General features: G+C 48.7%; 1 protein-coding gene across 3 annotated transcripts in view; it reads right to left on the minus strand.

Annotated features, from left to right (window-relative positions):
* The window catches only part of INTU (inturned planar cell polarity protein), a 1,700,152-nt gene that overhangs the window by 751,477 nt on the left and 926,075 nt on the right, over nt 1-22,600 (minus strand). The gene's annotated exons all lie outside the window — the stretch shown is intronic.

A 22,600-nucleotide genomic window follows, 5' to 3' on the forward strand; every position in this document is an offset into this window, starting at 1 on the left:
CTGCCGGGATGGTGGTTCTTACCTGTGTGCCAGGGAAATGTCGGGGCCGGGGTCTCGAGCAGGGGGCCAAAGCGGTGCAGCCCCCACAGATGCAGCAGCACAGAGAGAAGAGGCAGACACTGTTAGATCACTGCAGGTGCTCAGGAAGTTGTACTGGAGCCAGTGGCATCGGGTGCACAGACTTTTAGTCCAGATCAATCTTCTGGAAAATGACCTGTCGTCTCAATTTAGGAGTTTTCTATAGGCCATGGAGCAGTGGATGGGTGCTATCCGGCTTAGATTGAATGGGGGAAAACAGAGGTCCTTGTGGCTGGTCCTCCTTCAGCCTTAGCCCTGTGGATGCCAGCTTTCTAGCCTGCTATGCTTGGATCCTTCCCCACACCAGTGTCTGTTGTCAGTGACCTGGGAGTGAAGCGGTCTTCCTCACTCTCTATGGAGGCCCAAATTGGGGCCACATGTCAGGGAGGATATCTCCAGCTGCAAATCCTGCAGAAAGTCCTGCCCTTTCTACCTAAGCCCTTTCATGCTCCAGTAGTAGCTTCTCTGGTCTTTAATCGGCTGGACTATTGTAACTCACTGTATCTGGCACAACCCTTGTATTAAATTCACCGCCTGTAGCTACTCCAAAATCTGGCCACTGTGTCCCCTTATGTTATGCACATCACTCCCATTCTACGGCATATTCATTGGCTTCCAGTGAGGAAACGCACTAAATTGAAATCTCTTGTTGTCCATCGCACTGTATATATTCAGGGAGCAGAATATCTTCGAGGAACTTTTCAGATCTATGTGCCCACTCAGGCACTTCACTCTCAGGATGGTTGTCTTCTTGTTCCGCGCAACAAGCTAGCTAGAACTGGTGGCTGTGCGTTCTCAGTAGCATCCGCCAAGTTGTAGAATGCATTGCCACGTGATGTCGGAGTCACATAAAATCATCTCCCATTTAGGTGTGTTTTAAAAACCATTCTCTTTTGATGCTCTGCCAGTATTAGCTCTCTAGATGGATCATCAGCGCCAAGATGCCTCTGGCAAACGTGCGCTATACAAATTCAATAACATAGCCACACGACCGGATTCACAATAGCATCGAGAAGGAAGGACGGGATGGTGGCAATGACAGGTGGGGGCAGGGGCAAACAATTTAAAGGGACAACGGAAGATATATAATGAGAAAGAGGATTGGATGAAAGTGAAACGGGTGCCTATAAATGGACAAGGAAATGACATAACGCTGTTCACTTATTTATGTGTTGGCGGGGAGAGCAGAGCCCAGAGGAAGAAGCCTCACAGTGGTGGGCCTGTTAGACACAGAAGATGATGTGTGGAAAGGCTACCTTACTCAAGAACAGGCAAGAAGGAAAGGTTATGAAGAGAAAGCGGGTGAAGAAAACCAGACAATGAATAACCAGACTCTTGAATACTCTTAACAAAGCTGTTATCCTGCAAATCGGAGTCAGCGTTGTTTGTCAATATCACAAGTGGTGGCAGTGGAGGGATTGACAACGGCATGGAGGTGCTCATTAAGGTGTTAAACGATGGCCAACAACAATGGCAACAGTGAATTCAAGTATAGTCCGAACTTGGGGGGAGTAGCAAGTACCCATGGAGTAAGCAGCAAGTCTCCGGTGCTCCGGCCAGATCCGTAATCCATAAGCCTCTAAAGTGTGAATATATGCACGTCTGAGCCAGGAAAAACCACACACTGGTGTCGGAAAGCAGCCTGAATGAGCTGAGGTTCTCCAGAAACAGGGACAGATTAGCCGAAAAAGCGACCGCAAAGGGCCCGTCCGCAAGCTGGCAAAATAGCGGCGACCGCTTAAGAGGCCCCGACTGAGCCAGCAGAGAGCAGCCGGAGAGACACTCGGTGTGAGGACCCTCCCTCTGCCGGCTGCCAGCACTCGCAGAGGGTGAAGTGGGTGAAGGAAGAAGCCCTATTGTGGTGGCGGCTGGCGCTGCCACGCCGAAGTAAGAAGCGGCAACACCGAAGCGAGGAGGCAGCTGTGAAGCCACAGAGTGCGGCTGAGGAGCGTTGTGCCCCCGGCCCCACAAAGAGGAGCACTGAACTGCTGACGGCCCGGGGGCCCAGCCGAGACTGTGAGGTGAGCAACTGGGACTCCCGTAGAGGCCTGGGCTGCGGTAGTGTATGGGCTGGTGGAGAGCGGCATAGGAGGCTGGACTGCTGCGCCTGCTCCTGGGGAGAGCAGGACAGGGGAAAAAACCCTTTAAGAGCCCTGCAGACATATTGTTATTGTTATTTTGCATTTATATAGCGCCTTATATACCATTGGTATGGTCTGAAGGCGCTGGAAGGTTGAACGCCCTTAGGAACCGAAGTTCAGGTCAGTTGAGAGAGTAGAGAGAGTCAAAAGGTGCGTGTGAGCACCAGGTATGTGTGCAGCTCGTGCGGTATCCGTGTAATGGCTGCTTTTTAGCGGTAGGTGTGATGTTTGAGAGGTAAGGAGTATGTGTTAATTCTGGCAGGATTTATCCAGACCAGATGTGGCTGCGTTAGGCCTGAGGAGAACGCCTGGCTGGGGGGTGTGTAACCAGCAGTTATTACTTAGAATGATGTGGAGTGAGCGGCGAATGTTGGTATGGGAAGAGTTATACCGAATGGTGTCATAGTATCTCTGTGTTCTAGCTGAGTGGTGATGTAAGGAAAGAGTAAGCGTGGTGGTGGGATAAGGTGGGTTATATGCCCTTTCAGACATTCTCTGTATTCCAAACCATACCATAAACGTCATACAAATTCTATGTGCTCCAGTCCGTTCCCTGCACTCATATCCACTCCAGGCACCCCAGTCTGCTCCATGCATTCTGGTCCGCTCCACGCATTCATGCATTACGGCTTGCTGTGTGTGTTTGAGTCTGCTGCGCGTGCTCCAGTTCGGCGTGCGTACTTCAGTCATGGTGGGTTATACCCTCTTTCAAGCATTCTCTGCATTCCAAACCATATTATATACGTCATGCAATTCTATGCGCTCTGTCCGTTCCATGCCCGCCTATCTACTCTTGTCTGCCCCCCGCGTGCATTCTTGTCTGCCCCAGGCATGCACACCTGTCTGCCTCACGTATGCGATCCTGTATGCTCCACGCATGTGAACCTGGCTAGCCCATGCTCTACGCATTCGGCGGCTCTATGTATTCATCTGTTCTACGCGCTCATCAATATTGGATGCAATCTGCGCTTGTTCGTTCTACGTACTTGATCGCTCAACGCAACACGTCCGTTCACTCTGGGCACTCGTTCGCTCTAGGCACTCGTTCGCTCTGGCATTCATCCGCTTTATGCCCTCACATATATTAAGCATTCACTTGTTTTACTCACTCACCCCCTCTACGCACTCGCCCCCTCTATGCACTAACCCCCTCTATGCACACACCCCCTCTACGCACACACCCCCACGTGCTCATCCCCTCTGCGTGTTCATCTCCTTTACGCACTCACCCCCTCTACGCACTCCTCCCCTCTACGCACTCACGCTTTATACGCACCCCTCCCTTCTACGCACTCGCCCGCTCTACGCACTCACCCCCTCTACGCACTCACCCCCTCTACGCACTCACCCCCTCTACGCACTCACCCCTTCTACGCACTCACGCTTTATACGCATTCTTCCCCTCTACGCTTTCATCCTCACTACGCACTCATCTGCTCCCCGCACTCATCTGCTTTAAGCACTCGTGCTTTCATGGATTCAACAGCAATATCCTGTTCTATATATTCATCTCTGCACTCATCTCTTCTATACTTTCATCCGTTCTGTACACTCATTCTCTCTGTACACTTATCCGCTGTATTCCTTCATCCGCTTTATCCACTCATCCACTCTATCTGCTCATCCGTTCTATCTACTCATGTTTATGTTTATGTTTAACATTTATATAGCGCACCAGGTACCCGAGGGCTTAAGGGCGCTTCAAAACGAAACACTCACAAAACAAAAAGACGTACAGGAGAGATAAACCCAGTTAGACACAAAAAGGTTCATAAGCGGGGCGAGTAATCAGGAAGCGAATCCGACCTATGAGAAAAGCGCAGTTTTAAGCCCTTTTTTAAAGATTTCTACCGAGGTGGTATTCCTCAATGTAACAGACAGTGAATTCCAATTAAGGGGAGCTGCTGAGAAGAAGGCTGAATCTCTGAATTTTTTGGTTTTCACCCGTGGGATGGCCAACATGTTTGTTTCATCAGAACGAAGGGTACGGATGTTGTTTTTTACTGAAACTAGTTATTTTAGATATAGTGGCATAACTCCATGTATGCATTTCTGGGTGATAAGAAGCAATCTAAACATAATTCTGGCCTTAACCGGCAACCAATGGAGGCTGCGCCGGGCCTCCGACACATGGTCTCTTCTTGCTAGGCCTTTCACTACCCTAACTGCTCCATTCTGAATGACTTGCAACCGGTGGATGTCAGATAACAGCAGCCCTATGAGAAGGCTGCAGCAGTAGTCGATCTTAGAGCTGATTATGGCCCTTGCCAATGTTTCTGCGTTGGCTTCCGATATGAAAGGTCTCAAACATCGAAACAATTTGAGAAAATAGGAAGCGGAAGAGACCAAGTTATTCACTTGGGCGTTCATGCTAAGGTTTTTGTCCAAGTAAATGCCTAAGGTTTTCACCTTGCTCATGACCTCAATGCGGCAGTCATCAATAATGAGCGGTTTATAGCTAGGCCCTAGTTTGTCTAGTTTGTCCACTGAGCCAATGATTAGAAGCTCGGTCTTTGCGCTATTCAAAGCTAGGCCATTGAATACCATCCAGTCCTGAATTTTCTTATAAATATTGTTAATTCTTGCCTCATCTTCAACAAGGGAACCAGATATGGGGATGACACATTGAGTGTCATCCGCATAATTTGCAAATACAATCCCCTTGTTCTGGAGCATCTGGAAAAAGGGAATCATAAATATATTATAGAAGCAAGGCGACATGCAAGCACCTTGAGGGACCCCATACATAAGTATGTTCGGTTCTGCTTCTGCAATGTCGCTGGCCACTCTATTTAGCCTATTCTTCAAAAAAGATATGACCCAAATAACTGCTTCATCCGAGAAATTGGCATTCTGTCTTAGCCTGGTGGACAGAATGTTATGGTCCACCGGGTCAAAGGCAGCCGATAAATCTAATATCATGAGAAGGGAAATATGACCACCATCCACTCTCTGTGAGAGATGAGACTTGAGTGCCAATAGAGCTGTTTCTGTTCCGTGATTCAAACGGAACCCTGATTGAAGTTTATGATTAATTTCATTTTGTTCCAGATAGCTAGCAATCTGGTTATAGGCCAACCTATCCAAGATTTTTAACAGGAACGGGGTGTTAGTAATAGGCCTTTAGTTGGAGTCGGTGAGAGGGCAAAGGTTGGGTTTTTTTAGCAATGGAGTAATCCAAGCTTTTTTATGTTATCCGGGACTTTATTAGCTGCGAGGGATGCATTGACGAACTTGGTTAGGGCTGGAATGAGGACCGGAGAACACTCTTTGATTATGATCGAAGAGCAGGGATCCCCTTTACAACTTGTGGATTTTAGATTGGAAATTATCTTGGACAAGTCTTGCTCTGAAATAGGTTGGAAGCAAAACGCAGCTTGCTCCACTGGTTTACTAATAGGGGTCTGGGGGCTATTCTCTGATAACTGAGTCGAAAGACTAAGTTTCTTAACCTCAAAACCTTCTCTAATTTTGATCAGTTTATTGGATAGGGCGGATTGTATCTCTGTACCATGCCTCATCTTTACTGAAGGTGGCTTGAGTAGGACTAGGTGCATGAGCCTGTTCTTTTAGGATTTTAAACAATTCACGGCTATTAGACTTAGCCTCTGCAATCCTGGTGTCAAAGGATTCCTTCTTGGCAGAGTAGATTGCTGTTCTGTATGCCTTGGCAGCTTTTTTATAGGCGACCAGGTCTATGCAGTTTTTATTTTTTCGCCAGATATGTAACGATTTAATTTTCTTTGATTTAAATAACTGAAGCTCCTTGCTAAACCATGAATTACGTACCTCTGCAGGTACCAATTTGGTTTTCAATGGTGCTAAGGTCTCTGTTATAGAACCCAGCGCTTCAGAGAAGGTGAGAGACATTTCGTCTAGATTATCTGTACTGCTAATCTGCTCATTAAGAGAGACAGTCCATTCTGCCATGTGTGTGAGGTTTAGCTTCCTACAATTGCGTGACAAGATGGGAATTTTAAGAGGAGGAGCTCTCTTTTCGCAATAGTCCATCTGAATTGAAAAATAAATGCAAGAATGATCCGACGAGGGGCATGCAAGCACCTTTTGATCAATAAGGCTGAGATTCAGAGTCGAAACCCAATCCAGGGTGTGTCCCTTGATAGGAGTTGGAACTCGAATATGTTGAGACATTTCGAGAGAATCGAGGATAGTTAACATATTCTTGGCTGACACATCCGTAACGCATCCTAACCACAAATTAAAATCACCCACTAGAAGTAATTTCGTTTTTGGTTTGAGAAAAGCCAGTAGAGAGCTATTAAGAGATGCTGCAAAATTGGAATCGGTTGAGGGAGCTCTGTATAATAACACAACATTCATGGTTGTTTCTGCATTGATGGACACTTTAACCCTCAGAGGTTCTGCACCCTGTACAGGGTCAATCTTACATTCCCATGTTTTAAAGTGCGATTTAATAATAAGTGCAACCGCTCCCCCCCTGCTCGAAGTCCGCTCATCCTCATATGGAGGAGGAGCAGGGGCACCCAAACACCTATAGAGGTGCACCAGGGAAGAAAGACGCAGCACACCCCCTGCGGAATATAGACTTTAGCGGGGGCAGGTGCCGACAAGGCCAGGGGGACCTGTCTCGGGTGTGCCTGCTGTGAAGGGAGGAGAAACAGTGCCCCCATCAATGTGGGACCCCAGGAAGAAAGCCTTGTGAGCGGAGAGCGCCTGAGTGGCGGAGTGGTTGCTGTACTATGGCCCCATGAGCGGACCTCGTGGGCATGATAGGCTGGGGGCGCCCTTTACCACCCTGCATTCACTAGATCGACCGGACTCGATATAGGGAGCACCCACCTCACTGGCGAGATAGCAAATAAAGGACTGCCGCAAAGGATTGCACGGGAGACCAGTGGGAGAAGGAGTAGATTGGGCAGCAACGCAATGGGAGCCGGTAACGGCATTGGGAAGAGGCTGTGACTGAGGAGAGAGCTACAGTGGGAAGCAAGAAAAAGAGCAATGGAAACCAGTAACCCTGAGATGCTGGCACTTGTACGATGCAGATGTCCCAGCCCTGACACAGTGTGACATAAGGCTGGGGCATAGTGGAGGGAAGAGACTGCAGGGCAACGAACCATAGGAGGCGGACCCCGACTTGGCCCCTTCATAAGCAGGCAGACTGAAAGAAGAGCACATCCCCCACCCGGACTGCAGGTACCAGCTGAAGAAACAGGAACTATTACCCAGGCGGCCACGCGAAATAAGAGGGCCACGCACTTGTCGGATAAACAGCACAGGGGCAAGTCCAAGCAGACGAAGAGGGAGAAGAGGGAGACATTCGCCAACTAAGGGGAAGGAAGCAGAGAATCCCAAAAGGACAGCACGCCCGCGCATAGAAGGGGAAGACGGATGAAAACCAAATCCTTAAGGCTATAGCTACACTCCAAATGACCCTAGAGAGGGGGATCGATGAGGTCAGAATTGATGTGGGGCTGCTGAGACAAGACGTCAGGGGGCTGGCGGAGAGAGTACAATCTGTTGAAGTGCAAATTTCACAAGAGGTAACAGGTGCTCCTCTCCAGAGAGAACATGGCATTATAACCTGTTCTGAGGTGAGAGTTTGCAGCATATGCCTTTTGCTCACTGTACCTTTCACAGATGGGAAATATCCATTTGCATATCAGTCTTTGTCCCGCCCACATGGGCAGTCCAGCACCAAAATGCTATGGCAATTCCTCTCTGAACTAGAGTACCGACAGCAACCCCATACACGTGTTTCAGCCTTGTTGGGCCTCATCAGTGAGGTGAAGCTGTGCCTCTCTGAGTACAGTGAGCAGGGAGACCACGTCTGGTTGCCCCCAGGTAACTTAGGGTGACCAACCCCAAGTTCTTTACACATATTTCACAAGAGGTAGCAGGCGCTCCTCTCCAGAGAGAACATGGCATGATAACCTGTTCTGAGGTAAGAGTTTGCAGCATATGCCTTTTGCTCACTGTACCTTTCACAGATGGGAAATATCCATTTGCATATCAGTCTTTGTCCCTGTTGAAGCGCAAGCAAGGGAAAATAAGCAGGATATAGTGGTGACCCAATCTGAGGTCGGAGAACTGAAAATGGAGGTAGCTGCACTGGAGAACAGGGTCCAGGACGCAGAGGGGGGAGCCAGGCATAACAACATCTGAATATTTGGCCTACCCAAAGGGATGGACGGGAGGAACCCCACGACATACGTGGACAGCATGCTGCTACAAGAAGTGGGTAACCTGTTGCAGGGCTTCACATTGGCATGGACCCATCGCTCCTCGCCAGGAGACCCTCCCCCACACTGGGGCGCCACCAAGATCCTTGATCGCAAAGCTTCTGAACTACAGAGACAAGTAGGCGATCTTGGCATTCTCAAGGCAAGGAGAGCTAATAGAGATGGGCTCGGCCAAGATTGGTGTACCCTGACTACACCATGAAAGTACAGAAGCAAAGGGCAGCCTTTGGTCCCCCTAAAGAGAGGCAGCGACAGGCGAATATGAAGTACATGCTGATATTCAGGGTGTGGCTACAGAGCCATGGAATACGACGTGCTTCCATTGTGCTCCTGCTGATCCTTCACGATCCTGATAAAAATATATGGTATATGTCACCCACAGCGCTTTATTTTGATACTACGGATGCATGAAGGAACAAGGAACACTGTGACCGCATTTCCACAGAAGACTGTAAAGCAGTCCATGAATGGTGGGCCGGAGAAGGGAGACAGAGTCCCGTCTGCGAAAAATCAAGATGGAGACAGAGTGAGAACAAAGGACTGTGCCAACGGGCCTGGATAAGAAGAACAGAGTGGCCATAAAGCACAAAAAGCTGAGCAAGACGTCGAACAGCTAGCGTGGCCGGAATAGAAGTGAGCGGTATGCAGATAAGCAGAACTGAGTTGCGCTGACAAGTACTGAAGCCCCAGCGGAGACGACGAAGCAGACTGGTGGCTTACAACATGGAAGACGGAGACACACTGAAAATACTGGCTTGCAAGACCCTGACACTGGAGCTCCTGGCACCGCAGGACCTATATGCACAACATATGAACATAATAGTGTGAGCCCGTAATTGCCTCGCTCTGCTCATTCTACTCGAGCGGGGGGAGTGAAAAGAGTAGACACAAGTCTCCGCTGGCAGGCCGGCACACTATGCGGACCTAGATATACAGTAACAAGACAATGGGAGTGAACTTGTTCCATGGCAGATCACTTGATTTCGGTGACGCCATTGAGTTACACAGCAGAACCCTGTGGGACAATTCAAGTAATTATATTGGATGCGTTGTGCGGTCTACCGTTGTGGCCACAGCCCTTTACGTCGATATTACGGATGCACGGAGGAACAAGGAACACTGTGACCGCATTTTCACGGTGGATCGTAGCGTAGCTCGTGAATGGTGGGCCTGAGAAGTGAGACAGAGCCAAGTTGACGAAGAATCAAGATGGAGGCGGAGTGAGAACAATGGACTGCACCGACAGGCTTGGACAAGAAGTGCAGAATGGCCATAGCGCACAAAAAGCTGTACAAGACCTCGACCAGCTAGCACGGCAGGCACGGAAAGGAGCGGAATGCAGAAAATCAGATCTGTAGCACATAGACAAGTACAGAAGACCCAGCTGAGACGAGGAAGCAGACTGGTGGCCTACAGCAGGGAAGGAGAACACTGAAACATTCGAGTTGCTAGACCCTCTCATCGGAGCTCCCGACACAGCAGGATTTATATGTACAAACATGTGGATATAATAGTGCAAGCCCGTAATTGCCTTACTCCGCTCATTCTACTCGAACAAGGGGAGTGAAAAGAGTAAACACAAAAGTAGCCGCTGGCAGGCCGGCACACTATGCGGACCTAGATACAAGGTAACAAGACAAGGGGCGTGAACTTATTCTATCGCAGATCACTCGATTTCTGTGACGGCATTGGACTACAGAACAGAACCCTGTGTGACAATTCAAAGTAATTATATTGGATACTTTGCACGGGCTACTGTTGCAGGCACGGAAGGAGCACATCAACCAGGCCGGCCCCAAAGAGGAAATTGACAAACATTAGGAAACTGCGGATTGTCATACACACTGGCAGCCCTATCAGGGCACAACACTGTAGAAAACAGGCGCAGGAAAAGAATCACACGAGGAGGAATATACTAAATGCACATAAGGTCAAATTGCTATTGGGCTGCTATAACGTGCATGCCTAAAGTGTGGCATGCCCCACACCAACAACGCTGCAATTAAGACCCAGAAGAGTTGTGGTGGCTTGGCCCGGCTAGTACACTGTCCCAATGCAGTACAACAGAGGAGCGGATGATGCCCTAGAGCTGGCCAGCATGGTTTGGCAGGTGTGAGACAAGAAGGAGAACAGCTGAAGGATTGGAAGATGATACGGGAGCAGATGATCTCAGGCGGTTCGGTACAACAGATGGAGACTGGACGCCTGACACAGCCATAAATCATAATCATAGTAACCCAGCTGCAGTTCCTACGCAACATGCTGTGACAACACTCATCCCCCAAGAAGGGTGACAATAAGAGCAACAGCACTATCCGTGATGCTGCTAACACCTGTGAGAGACCTGCTGCAACCAGTCCATCAGGTGAGAGGTACTATACCCGAGAAGGGGCCGCTGAGGGAGTGGAGCTGAGCAGGGACCCCGGAAAAGAGCCGCAAACCCCAGAAAGAGACACAGAAGGCAAGCACAGTGTGGGAAACATTGGCTCCCCTTGAGCAGGGTAGCCCCGACCCGGCAAGGGTGCATATTTACATCTGCCAGAATTGGGACATGATGTTCAAGCTGACAGTGACACCGAACACAGCATAGGGGTATCAGAGGTTGCATCTTAGAATCAGCAGCAAATCCTAGTGCAGAACTGTGGAGACCTCCGGGGAGTGTGAGTAACGGTGCGGGTTGAAGTACTGAGCAGGACAGAACACTGTCAACAGTTGCATGATACATCCACTGACGTGCCAGCAGACATGAGGGCGATTGAAGGGGTGCGGGTGCGATAAAACAACAGGGCGGACCCCACTACACTTGGAACTATATGGTGACGCCGTAGTGGGAGGCGAGCTTAGTGACGGGTACAAGCCCCGATATGACTAATATACAACGGGCTGTGTGGATAGTAAAGGAATCGCCCATCACAATACCACAGCGGACAAGAACCGCCACCACATTGATCCTAGTAAAGAAGAGCGCTGCAGAACAAGTGGATGCAACAATTTCATCCAAGCCAAAAAAGAGCAAAGGAAAGATCGATTGACTCATTCGCCAAACCCGCATAAATGGCAGACCGTGCAATATCGACAATGCTAGAGGCATGAGTAGAGGAGGCTTCCAGGTGAAGTGACCAACAGATTCTGGATGCCATAGCGGAGCTAAAATCGGCACTGGAATTTAAAATGGATGCCATCAGCATCGATGTGAACCTCTTGAGACAGGATGTTAGGGCCTTAACGGAACGTACAGGAGTGCTAGAGAAGGAGGTGCAACGGAAACTCCCAGGATGTCTCTATTCTGCGGCAACGAATGTGGAATCTTGAAAATAGAGCAGAAGAGGCGGAAGGTTGTGCACGAAGGAACAATGTACACATTGTTGGGCTACTGGAAGGAGAGGAAGGCTCAAACCCTACAGATTTAATCGAAAACATGCTCCTGCAGGAAATAGGAGCGGAGATGCTCACCCAAGGGTTCACCGTTGAGAGAGCGCACAGGGCCCTGACAAGAAGGGTGCCTCCCGGAGTCCCGCCTTGGCCAATAATAGCCAAGATACTAAATTATAAGGACAGGGAGAGAATCCTCAAACACTTTCGGAAAGGAGGAACAATCTGCCGAGCATCAGCGACCATCACGGCATACCTTGATTATACTTTCCTGGGCCAAAAACAAAGGATGAACTATGTTGCAGTCAAGAGGAGATTGAGCGCAGCTAACCTCAAATATATGTTATTGTACCCGGCAAAGATGAAGGTGCTACATAAAGATTGTGCTGTCTTTTTTGAGACTCCTGTAGTTGTGAGCAAGTGGATGGACATGATGAATATGCCAACAGAGAAAGAAGGCCAGGTGGGAGGAGGGAGCGATAAATTAATCTGAGTTGGTAAATGCTGTACCTTAGAGCTCCGTAGTGGCCATTACGAAATGATCAGACATTGACAGTTAAGATGGATGGATGTATGATAATCTTACTTTTAGCTAAATGCAGGAATCACTGGTGCCGCTCTGACAAATGCGGCACCAGGAAGCACAGGATTACCCTCATTAGTAGATTAGTTTAGGTAGGATACTAGTAGTTCAGTATCCTCCCGCTGCACTCAGAACACCAGCAGCAGAGCCTGAATAGGAGCGAGATGTAGGGATGCCTGAGCTTCGGATCCGAAGCTGGGCAAATGTTGGGAAAAGTTGGGGAGGGGGTGGGCGGTGTAGTTGGGACCGTTAGGAGGTTGGCCTACAGACACGCACAGCGGAAGGAGGGAGGATGTGATAAAGGGAGAGTGAGTGCAGAAATGCTTCAAGAAGATGGGTGAACTTAAGATAGCAACTTGGAATGTTAGGGGTTTGAATAGTTATATAAAACAAAACAGGGTGATGACATATTTGAGACGCCAGAAAATTGATACAGCCCTAATGCAAGAAACACATCTTACCAAAGACAGACAGAACACCTTGGCACGGAAGTGGGGTGGGGTGACCGTAGGCCCCACATACTCGGCTTATGCCAGAGGGGTGCTGATGTGGGTGGCACCAACAGTTCCTTTTAAAGTCCTCCAGACCCACCTAGATATAGATGGCAGGATGATAATACTACGAGGGAGGGTGGAAAATAGAGAAGCATGCGTTATTAACACATCCGCCCCAAAGCACGATACAGCTGCATACTTCAGGTCCTTATATACCAAAATAGGCCCATATAGGGATGGAGTGCTAATATGGAGAGGAGATTTTAATTGTATGTTCGATCCAGTAATACACAGGTCAGATAGTAAATTTGACCATCCAGCTCCCGCAGCGAAAGCCTTAAACACATTGTTGCATGCATTTAAGTTTGGAAGATGTGTGGAAGACAATGCATCTTCAAGACCGGGTATATTTTCACTACGCTGCTCCCACAAACCTTTATACGAGATTGGATTACGTGTTTGTGGGAGGAGAATTGCTGGGAGAGTTTATACAGGCTGAATACAAAGCAAGGGTCCTCTCAGACCATGCTGCTCTGGTTGTTACGTGGCAGGTCCCACTCCCCCTAAACCCCCGAGCCAGGATTCCAACGTGGAGACTTAGAGTGGAGGCACTTAGAGATGCAGGGTTTCGAGAACAACTGAGGGAGGAGGTGAAGGAATATTTTCAACACAACAGGGGCAGTGTTAAATCAGCAGGTACACTGTGGGTGGCCTTCAAAGTGGTGGTGAGGGGAGCGGCCATATCGAAGTCAAAGGGAACACAAGACGTTATTTTATGGGATTTGCAGGTAGTAGAGGGCAAGCTAGAAGCCATAGCGCAAGCAGGAGAAAGGGCCCTAGAAGCAGCACAGGAGTTGATCTACCTACAACAAGAATGTCGAAAACACTGGGATAGGTCAGGTAATTTAAACTACAGGAAGTACATTGAGAGAGAACACGCAGAAGGGGACAAGCCAGGGCAATTGCTGGCCTGGCTATACAAAAGCGAGAATAAACGAGAGAAAGTGAGCAATTTTGGGAATGGATGGTGAGTTCCCCGAGACACAAGGAGTAAATATATGTTTTTTATTAATAAGAGATTGTATAAGGAAACCTCAGAGTATGATGTGTCAGAGATACTAGAGGCATTGTCTGAGATTAGACTGGCCAAGCTAAATACAGAAGAACTAGACAGATTGGAAGTCCCCATCATGATAAACGAATTAGAGTAAGTAAATAAAGAACTATTGACTGGCAAAGTGCTGGGGGTGGATGGACTGCCCGGCGAATTCTATAAAGAATTCAAGACAGAAATCCTAACTCCACTGCTGGAAATGCTTAACGAAGCATTGGACACGGCCAGATTGCCCGGATCCTTAAGAGAGTCATTGATTGTCCCCCTTCTCAAACCGAACAAGCCAGATACAGACTGGGGCTGGTATAGGCCACTTTGGTTACTGAATCAAGACGGGAAGATACTCACTACAGTAATGGCGCTAAGGCTCAAACCGATCATAGCTAAGTCTATACACCAGACATGATATGTCCCGAACAGAAATATCACCATTAATTTGCACAGATTGCACCACGTGTGCCTAATGAGACACACAACAATGTGTGGTAGCATCACTAGATGCAGTCAAGGCGTTTGATTCGGTCAGATGGCCATGGCTGCTGTCGGTGTTGGAAGGGGTTGGTATGGGACAGACATACATTAAATGGGTGCATCTATTGTATAACGAACCAGTAGCTAGGGTCAAAATTGCACAATCATCTCTGAGCAATGGCAGTTAAGTAAGGGTACAAGGCAGGGGTGTCAGTGGTCCCTGATGCTCTTTATTTTGGCGTTGGAGCCACTGGCGGTTTATTTGCAGGACTAATACGGTGAGGCGGGAATAGACACGCCGGTGCAAGGCATTTTATCTCACAATACGCAGATGATATGCTCCTTTACTTGCAACACCGCAAGACAAATTTGCAATATATTCTAGATATTATGGAACGGTATGCTGCTTTGTCCGACATAACAATTAACCCACAGAAGTCAAGCCCATTTCCACTAGGAGGATATGTTGGGAAGCATGTGGGCACGTGGCCGGTACTGCAAATTAAATGGGAATTAGACACATTCCGGTACTTGGAGCTGGACATTTATCATGATCCGCAGACAGAGCATACACGGAACACAGTGAGAGCAATGAATGGAATTCAAAACTCCATGTCTTTCTGGGCTAAATTGCTGTTATCCATAATGAGACGGTCAGTGTTGCTAAAGATGGTGGTGCTCCCGAGACTTCATTTTTTTTTTTTACAAATGTCCTGTTTGCGATACCGAGGTAGTTCTTTAAAAAAAAAACTGCATAGTAGATGTAGGAGCTTCCTGTGGCATAACTCAAGGTGCAGGGTGGCACTTTGGAAGCTCCAGAACTCATATGGACTAGAATGTATAAAACTACCCAACTTTGAAGCATATTTTGTTGCTAGCCAGTTACAATTTGTAGCTAAATGGCTGTCTGATGAACAAACATACGAGTCGTGGCTGTTACAGGCAACAAGGACCCAGTTCTTTCTGAACTAAGTCATTTGGATAACCGACCCTCGAACTACCCACTCTCCTATGTTGTTAAGACTGAGGTGTGTAATGCGGCCGCAAGCCTGTATATTGGTGGGGAACACTGCGCCGTATTCCACGCAGATCCCGCTGGTAGCGATGGAAGGGGTGGGTGAACAACTGCGGTTGAATGTGAGAAAGTACTGGGAACCCAAAGGTGTGGCGACAGTAGGGGACTTGATAAAGCAGGGTTTTCCCAAGGAGTTTGAGGAACTAACAAGGGAAACTGGAGTGCACCCAGGGCAATACCTTACACACTCCTGCCTACTTAGGAATATTAAGTGCAGATGGCCGGAGACCAAATCGCCATTGCAGCTAGATGAGACGATTGAGACATTCGATGTGTCAAAAGGTGGGCATGAAGTCTCATGGATATATGAGCTGAATGTCCAAAGTGGGAAAAGATTTGGGCCAGATAAGACAGCAAAGGGAGGTAGACTTAAAAGAACCAATGTCAGACGCAGTGTGGAACAGACCTACGCCATACCGCAAAAGGTATCTAGGAACACAAGGCTTCAACAGATTCAATTATATATAACCCATAGACCTAACCCCGAATAGGATAGCAAAGTTCGGCCAAGCAGCAATACAATCATGCCCGAAGTGCGGCAAGGTTGATGCAGATTTGGACCATATGTTCTGGGCCTGCAGGGAGATTGGTAGGTTCTGGGATGAGGTGGCTCAAGCATTAGCAAAGGTGGATATCACATTGGAAATCGGATCCTCCCCAAGCTTGTTTGCTAGGGAGCTTCACAAGGTCCAAGAGAGCTAAACATGTGAGTAAGCTGAAAAATCTGGCATGTATATTAGCAAAACGCAGGATAGCGATGGGATGGAAAGCGCAGACAAGGCCTCTGGTGCAGGTACGGTGGAGGGACCTGCTGATATGGGTGAATGCAGAAACTGTGGTGTGGCAAGAAGCAACAGGCAGGAACCCGTACCAGGAACAAGTGGGGTTGGAAGCTTGGAGACAGCTGATTGCAGATCTGGCCACTTCCACACTGGAAATCAGGGAACTGGCACACATTCCCGCACAAGAAGGGGTAGATGTTGTAGTGAGTGATGAAGTGCGAGAAGGGAGGCGGTGGAACTATGTGGTGCAAGGTAGGCTGGGGTAGGGGAGGGAGAGGGGGAGTTTGGGGGGAACGGGGTTGTGAACAGACAGGATTTGCACTGTGATATAATGTACTCTATAATGCAATGTCTGTAAGTTGGTGTGGTATATAAACAAAGAAATATTGTTAAAGAAAATAAAAAAATGCTGATCTTCCCAGCCAAGCTCAAAGTACTTCACAATGGCGCCTCTCACTTTCTTTGACAGTACTAGTGGGGCACAGAAGTGGATGGACTCAGTCTGAGTGCCTCCGCTACACCGGACTAATGCAATGATGGACCCAATTTGGGAGGCAATTTGGGAGGCAGGAACATGAGAAAATGATAAGGGCCAGGAAGGAGGCTGCTGTTGGCTATAAGACACTGGGGGGCATCAAATAGCAGATGGCAAGATTGCAGAGTAAGCAGGGAGGATCGTGAGGTTCGCACATCCCTGCTGTCTGCGGGACTGGGGAAGTGTTGTTGGGGAAGTGTTGGGGTACACCGGTTGGCGCGGGAAGCGGCTGAGCCTGAATGGATCTAGTACCTTTGGGCACTTGTTAGGAATGTTGGGAAGTAGGGGGGAGTTTTATGTAACGTTGAATCTAACGTTGAGCTTCCCTACCAGGGGGTGGTACTAGGGAGGGGAGGGAGGAATAAGCACAACTAGCTGGACTGCGGGAAGAGATCAAGAACTGCGCACCGCTGGGGTGTAGACACACAGGGAAGAAAAGGGAAGAGAGGGTGGAAGTAGAAGGGCGAGTGGGATGTCCCTGCAAAAAGACGCCAGAGTGGGAAAATGGGTAGCATTAAGATTGGCTCCTGGAATGGGAGTGGGCTTAACAGCTATATCAAGAGGAATAGGTCAATACATTTTTGGTCAACAAAGGTGTATAATTTGCACTCCTGCAGGAGACGCATTTAACTGCCACCAGGCAATCCATAATTGGGAGGAAGTGGCGGGAGTAGTCAGGGGCGCAACATATTCGGCATACGCTAGGGGCACCCTTATCGGGGGGTTGCCCCTAAAGTCCCCTTTATGTATTGGGCTGTAAGTGCAACAACACAGGATGGTTGACGGTTATGCACAGGCTTCTGGAACAGAGAGACGTCTGTATAATACATATGTGCCTAACCACGACACCACCGCCTTCTTTAAGTCACTGGGCGCGCTGCAAGCACCATATAGAGGACATTTATGGCTGTGGGGAGGGAGGAAGATTGTAATTGCACCCTGGATCCAATGTTAGATAGATCTGATGGGAAAAACAACAGGAGGGTACCGGCCTCAAAGGCGTTGGGGAACCTGATGCGGGAGCTGAAGCTACATGAGGTGTGCATGAGGCAGCTGAATGGGGATAGGAGATGGTACTCCTATTACTGTAGCCCACTCACAGTATACACGCGCATTGACTATATGCTCACAGACGCGGAAGAGCTGGGGGAATTTGTGGCAGCGGAATACAAAACTAGGGTTCTCTCGGACCATGCGCCACTGATTGTGATATGGCAGAACACCCATCCCGACATGGTGACTTAGGGTGGAGGCATTGCTAGATGAGCACTACAGAGAACAACTGGGAAGGAAGATAGAGGAATTCTTTACGATTAATAAGGGCAGAGTCAGCAGCGCGTGCACCCTGCGGGAATCATTCAAAGTGGTGATCAGAGGGGAGGCAATTGGGAAGGCGAGTGGAATTCGGAGGGACCTACTAAGCACTATAACCAGAGCAGAGGAGCAGATGGAAAAGTGGACAGAGGTACAAGAGGTACGGGGGGGGGCATTTATGGAGCTGCATCAGGAACACATAGCTGTCTGTGAGAGGCTGGGCAAGCACGACTACAGCAAATATGTGGAAAGACTCCACAAAGGTGGAGATAATCCCAGGAAACTGTTGGCTTGGTTATGTAAGGCAGACGAGAGCAGGTAGATGATCAGCGCCATTAAGGATGAGTGCGGCAAGGACTGGCGCTCCCAAGGGGAGATGCATTCGGTTTTATGGGGATTTTACCAGAACCTGTATGAGTCAGATGGGTGAGGATAGAGCAGAGGATATTGAAGCATGGGGGAGATAGAGCTGCCCCGGCTGGAAAAGGAGCAGGCGGACATGCTCACGGAAGAGGAACTACGAGAGATCATAGGTGCTCTACCCAAACTTGCACCTCACCTGCAGATAATAGAGGAGGCTTTCAAGGGGGGTATACTACCAGCCAGCTTGCAGGAGTCAGTAATAATACCAATATTGAAGCCTGGGAAACCTCAGCTTGAATGTGCGTTGTACAGGCCACTCTCGATAATCAATCAGGATTGTAAAATACTGGCAGCACTATTGGTGGCCAGACTGAAGAGAGTGATTGGTACACTTGTACACCCAGATCAGGCAGGTTATGTCACAGGCAGGAGCATGTCCTGGAACCTTTGTAGATTGCACAATGTCTTCGAAAGAACAAAGGGTGTAGTTGCAGAATATGCAGTTGCCTCCCTAGACGTGATAAAGGCGTTTGACTCAGTTAGATAGGACTGGTTGCAAGTGACACTGCAGTGCTTTGGTGTGGGCCTGCGCTTTGCCTGGTGGGTGCAGCTGCTATATACCCAAAATTTAGCCAGAGTTAGAACAGCAAGGCAAGTTTTGGAAGAGTGGGATCTGGGAAAGGGCACCAAACAGCAGTGCCCTATCTGCCCTTTGTTGTTCATTCTCGCGCTTGAGCCACTTGCAGACTATCTTAGGAGGGACTACAAGGAGGCGGGCATCCCGATCGGAAAGGAAACGCATGTAGTCTCGCTATATGCAGACAATATGCTGTTGTATGTGCAGAATCCTGAGGAAAACCTGGCGCATACACTGGCAGTACTGGATAACTTTGCAGGGCTATCAGGAATCACTATCAGCAATGATAAATCGTGCTCGTTTTCTTGGGCAGATATAGCAGGGTTAGAGCCTAGGCAGATGCCAAATTTGGGGCTGCACTGGACAGTGGACACCTTCAGTTACCTGGGGGTGAATATACCATGAACCAAGGGAGGAACATGAGGAGCTTACCTGATCTGGCAGAGCAGCATGGAATTCCGGGAGGGAAGTTCCTCACATACCTCGAATGATAAGGTTGGTAGTGAATAGGTGGCTGGCAGTTAGGACAGGAATCGCTGGAGACGCCATGCTGGAAACGCTATATGACCTAGCGGAAAGCGACCAAGTTATTTCCAGGCTCTATGAACTGATAATAGATGCACCGAGTACACCAGAGCTCCGGACTAGGGCCAAACGGGAAAGGGATGTGGGGCGCGCCTTTACTGATGGGGAATGGGCTAGAGTTTTGTTGTACGCGAGTAAAGGGTCGAGAAATGCTAGATTTAAGCCAATACAGTTGCAAGTCACTCACAGGGCATATACGACGCCACACGCTATTTCACTCTTTCCGGGAGCAGGGGAGCGGAAATGGCAGAGGTGCGCAAATGAGAAGGCCGACATATTGCACATGTTTTGGTTGTGCCCCGTGATAGTCAAATTCTGGCAGGGCATAGCAGATGAAGTCCAGGCGGCAGGGATAGATATGCATGAGTGGCAGCCGGAATCAAGCTTATTAGGGCTGTTTAAACGAAGGCACACTGAGAACCCAATAGCCAGAATTAAAGATCGTATTTGCATCCTGGATAAACGCTAGATCGACACGGCATGAAAATCAGCAGAGGGGCCCCAGGTGTAAGCATGGTGGGGAGACCTGAAAAAATTTGGCAGAGGCAGATACCGTGGTATGGTACAGGGCAGCATGCAGGAGAATGAAGCCAGTGAGGACATTGCTGGGTGGAACACACTGGTCCTAAGGATGTTTGTGCGATCAGGCGACATGCCACCATGAACCTTAGGTCACAGTAGACTGTGAAGCTAATGGGGACCATGCAGTGGGGGCAATAGATGGGGGCAGAGATACCGGGGAGGGCCGGGGTAATGGCAAGGGGAAGCCTGCACAGTTGGGAGATTGTTTCTGGTTAGGGTTTAGGGGAGGAAACACAGAAACGCAAGGTGTAGGGGGGCCTCAAGGAGGAAAACTGTCATTGGAAAGTAAATGTCAGGCAAGTGGACTTGTGATGAACTGATCATTAGAACAGGTGGTCAAAGAAGCTATGACGCGGATGTCTGACAATCCTCTCTCTCACCCGCCTTGCTGGGCTATCTGTTGTTGACTGTATTGTTGAAATGTCAATTAGATGTTTAAATAAAAAATAAAAAAGTACAGTACCTACAGGCCTTGGTGGTCCGGCAGGCTTTCCAGCAGGCCATTCAACTGAAAGGGAACCAACAAACAACTGTACAAGAAAAACACCAAGAGGAACTCATACAACTCTCTGATGTAGTGGCCTCGGCACTGATCAACCCTGTGGCACCCTCCTCAGTCCTACAGAAATGCAGGGACAGAGACGACCCTGCTTTCTTTTTCAACAGTTTTGAAAGTATTTGCATGCAACACCCAATTGCCACAGGAACCTTGGGGTTAATACGTGGCTCCCCTAATCATGGGACCAATGCAAGGGGCCTATCAGGCCGTCAACCCTTCTTGATACACGCCGTATGCAGATATTAAGAGGGCAATACTAGAGCAGTGAAGGTTATAGCGGAAAAACGGCTACAGCCGCCTGCCTCTCCCATGCTTGGTATGGTAGAGAAAATTATATTGGAGCAGCTTCTCGAAACTCTACTGGGCCCCATCCAGCACTGGGTTAGACAACACCACAGACCTGGCCTATCGGAAGCCATCGACATGGCTGCTGCATATTAAAAAGCCGGCCTTAACAAACCGCCGAACCCCGGGAACCAGCCTAGAACAATAAAACTTGCTGTGGCCAGAACTATTAACTGGCCATCGCGGCATGTACAAATAAGGTGGAAGCCCGCTGAAGAGAAGTCTACAAGAAGTGAACCACACATTTCCCCTCCTATTTTGCCTTTTAAGGAGCGGACCCGAGCCCAAGGAGATCTGACTGATGCAAAGCAAACATAACCAGATCCCCGTTATCCTTACCCCGTGGCGGTGAAGGTGGACGGATCCCCGACATATGCCATGGTGGACAGCGGAAGCCAGCAAACCGCCATCACCCCACAAGTGAGTACGCCTGATCCTGAACAGTCTCTACCGTACAAATACGTTGCATACATGGGGATGTAAAAACATATTTAACCAACGTAGTGCATTTAGATGTGCAGAAAAAGGGTGTAGGCATAAGGGCTGTCATCCTTCCTTCCTTCCTTACCCGCCCCTTTGTGATATGGGTTGACTTACCTCACTTTAAGGAAGTGATGGAAGAGGCCAAACTGGAATAGTGGAGGGAAGCACCCTTCTCCCAACCCGATGTAGAGTGTCCCCCTGGAAAGCAAAGGGAGGTAAGGAAAAACAAGAAGCAATGGAAGAAAGCCATCTATTTGAGTAGAGCGGTTGTTGGAGCCTAGATGAACAAAAGCCTTCCTTAAGGGCTGAGAGCCTAACCGACCTGTCGCTCAGAATGGCCCGGATTAAAGCCGAACAGAAGAGCAGCCACAGAACAGATAGGGGCCATACTTAAAGCAAAGCAAGAGGCCCAATATAACAAGAAAAACAGAATGAGAACTTTGAAGCCAGGCTATAAAGTACTAATTCTGTTGCCCACAAGTGACAACAAGATGCTGGCACATTGGAGAAGGCCCTATGTTGTAAAACAAGCACTAGGACCTGTCAATTACTTGGTGGCCCACCCAGAAAGAAAAAATCCAGAAAGAAGTTACCATGTCAAGCTCCTAAAAGAGTGGTCTGAACATGAGAAGGTAGGAGGACTCATTACCAAGGAATCGGATGACGACGCAGACTTGTTCTGTTCCAAGCCAGCAGCCACCCTAAAGGACGTACAATCGGGAACCAAGTATCAGAGGAGAAAAAGGAAGAACTATTGGAGGCTCTCCAGGACCATACCCAAATGTTCGCCAACATCCCTGGACGGACTTCTCTAGCCAAGCATTCCATTCAAACAACCCCTGGGAAGATAGTATGAATGAGAC

This window comes from Ambystoma mexicanum, chromosome 6q (assembly GCF_040938575.1).
Source record: "Ambystoma mexicanum isolate Mex_15411 chromosome 6q, UKY_AmexF1_1, whole genome shotgun sequence".
Classification (NCBI taxonomy): domain Eukaryota; kingdom Metazoa; phylum Chordata; class Amphibia; order Caudata; family Ambystomatidae; genus Ambystoma; species Ambystoma mexicanum.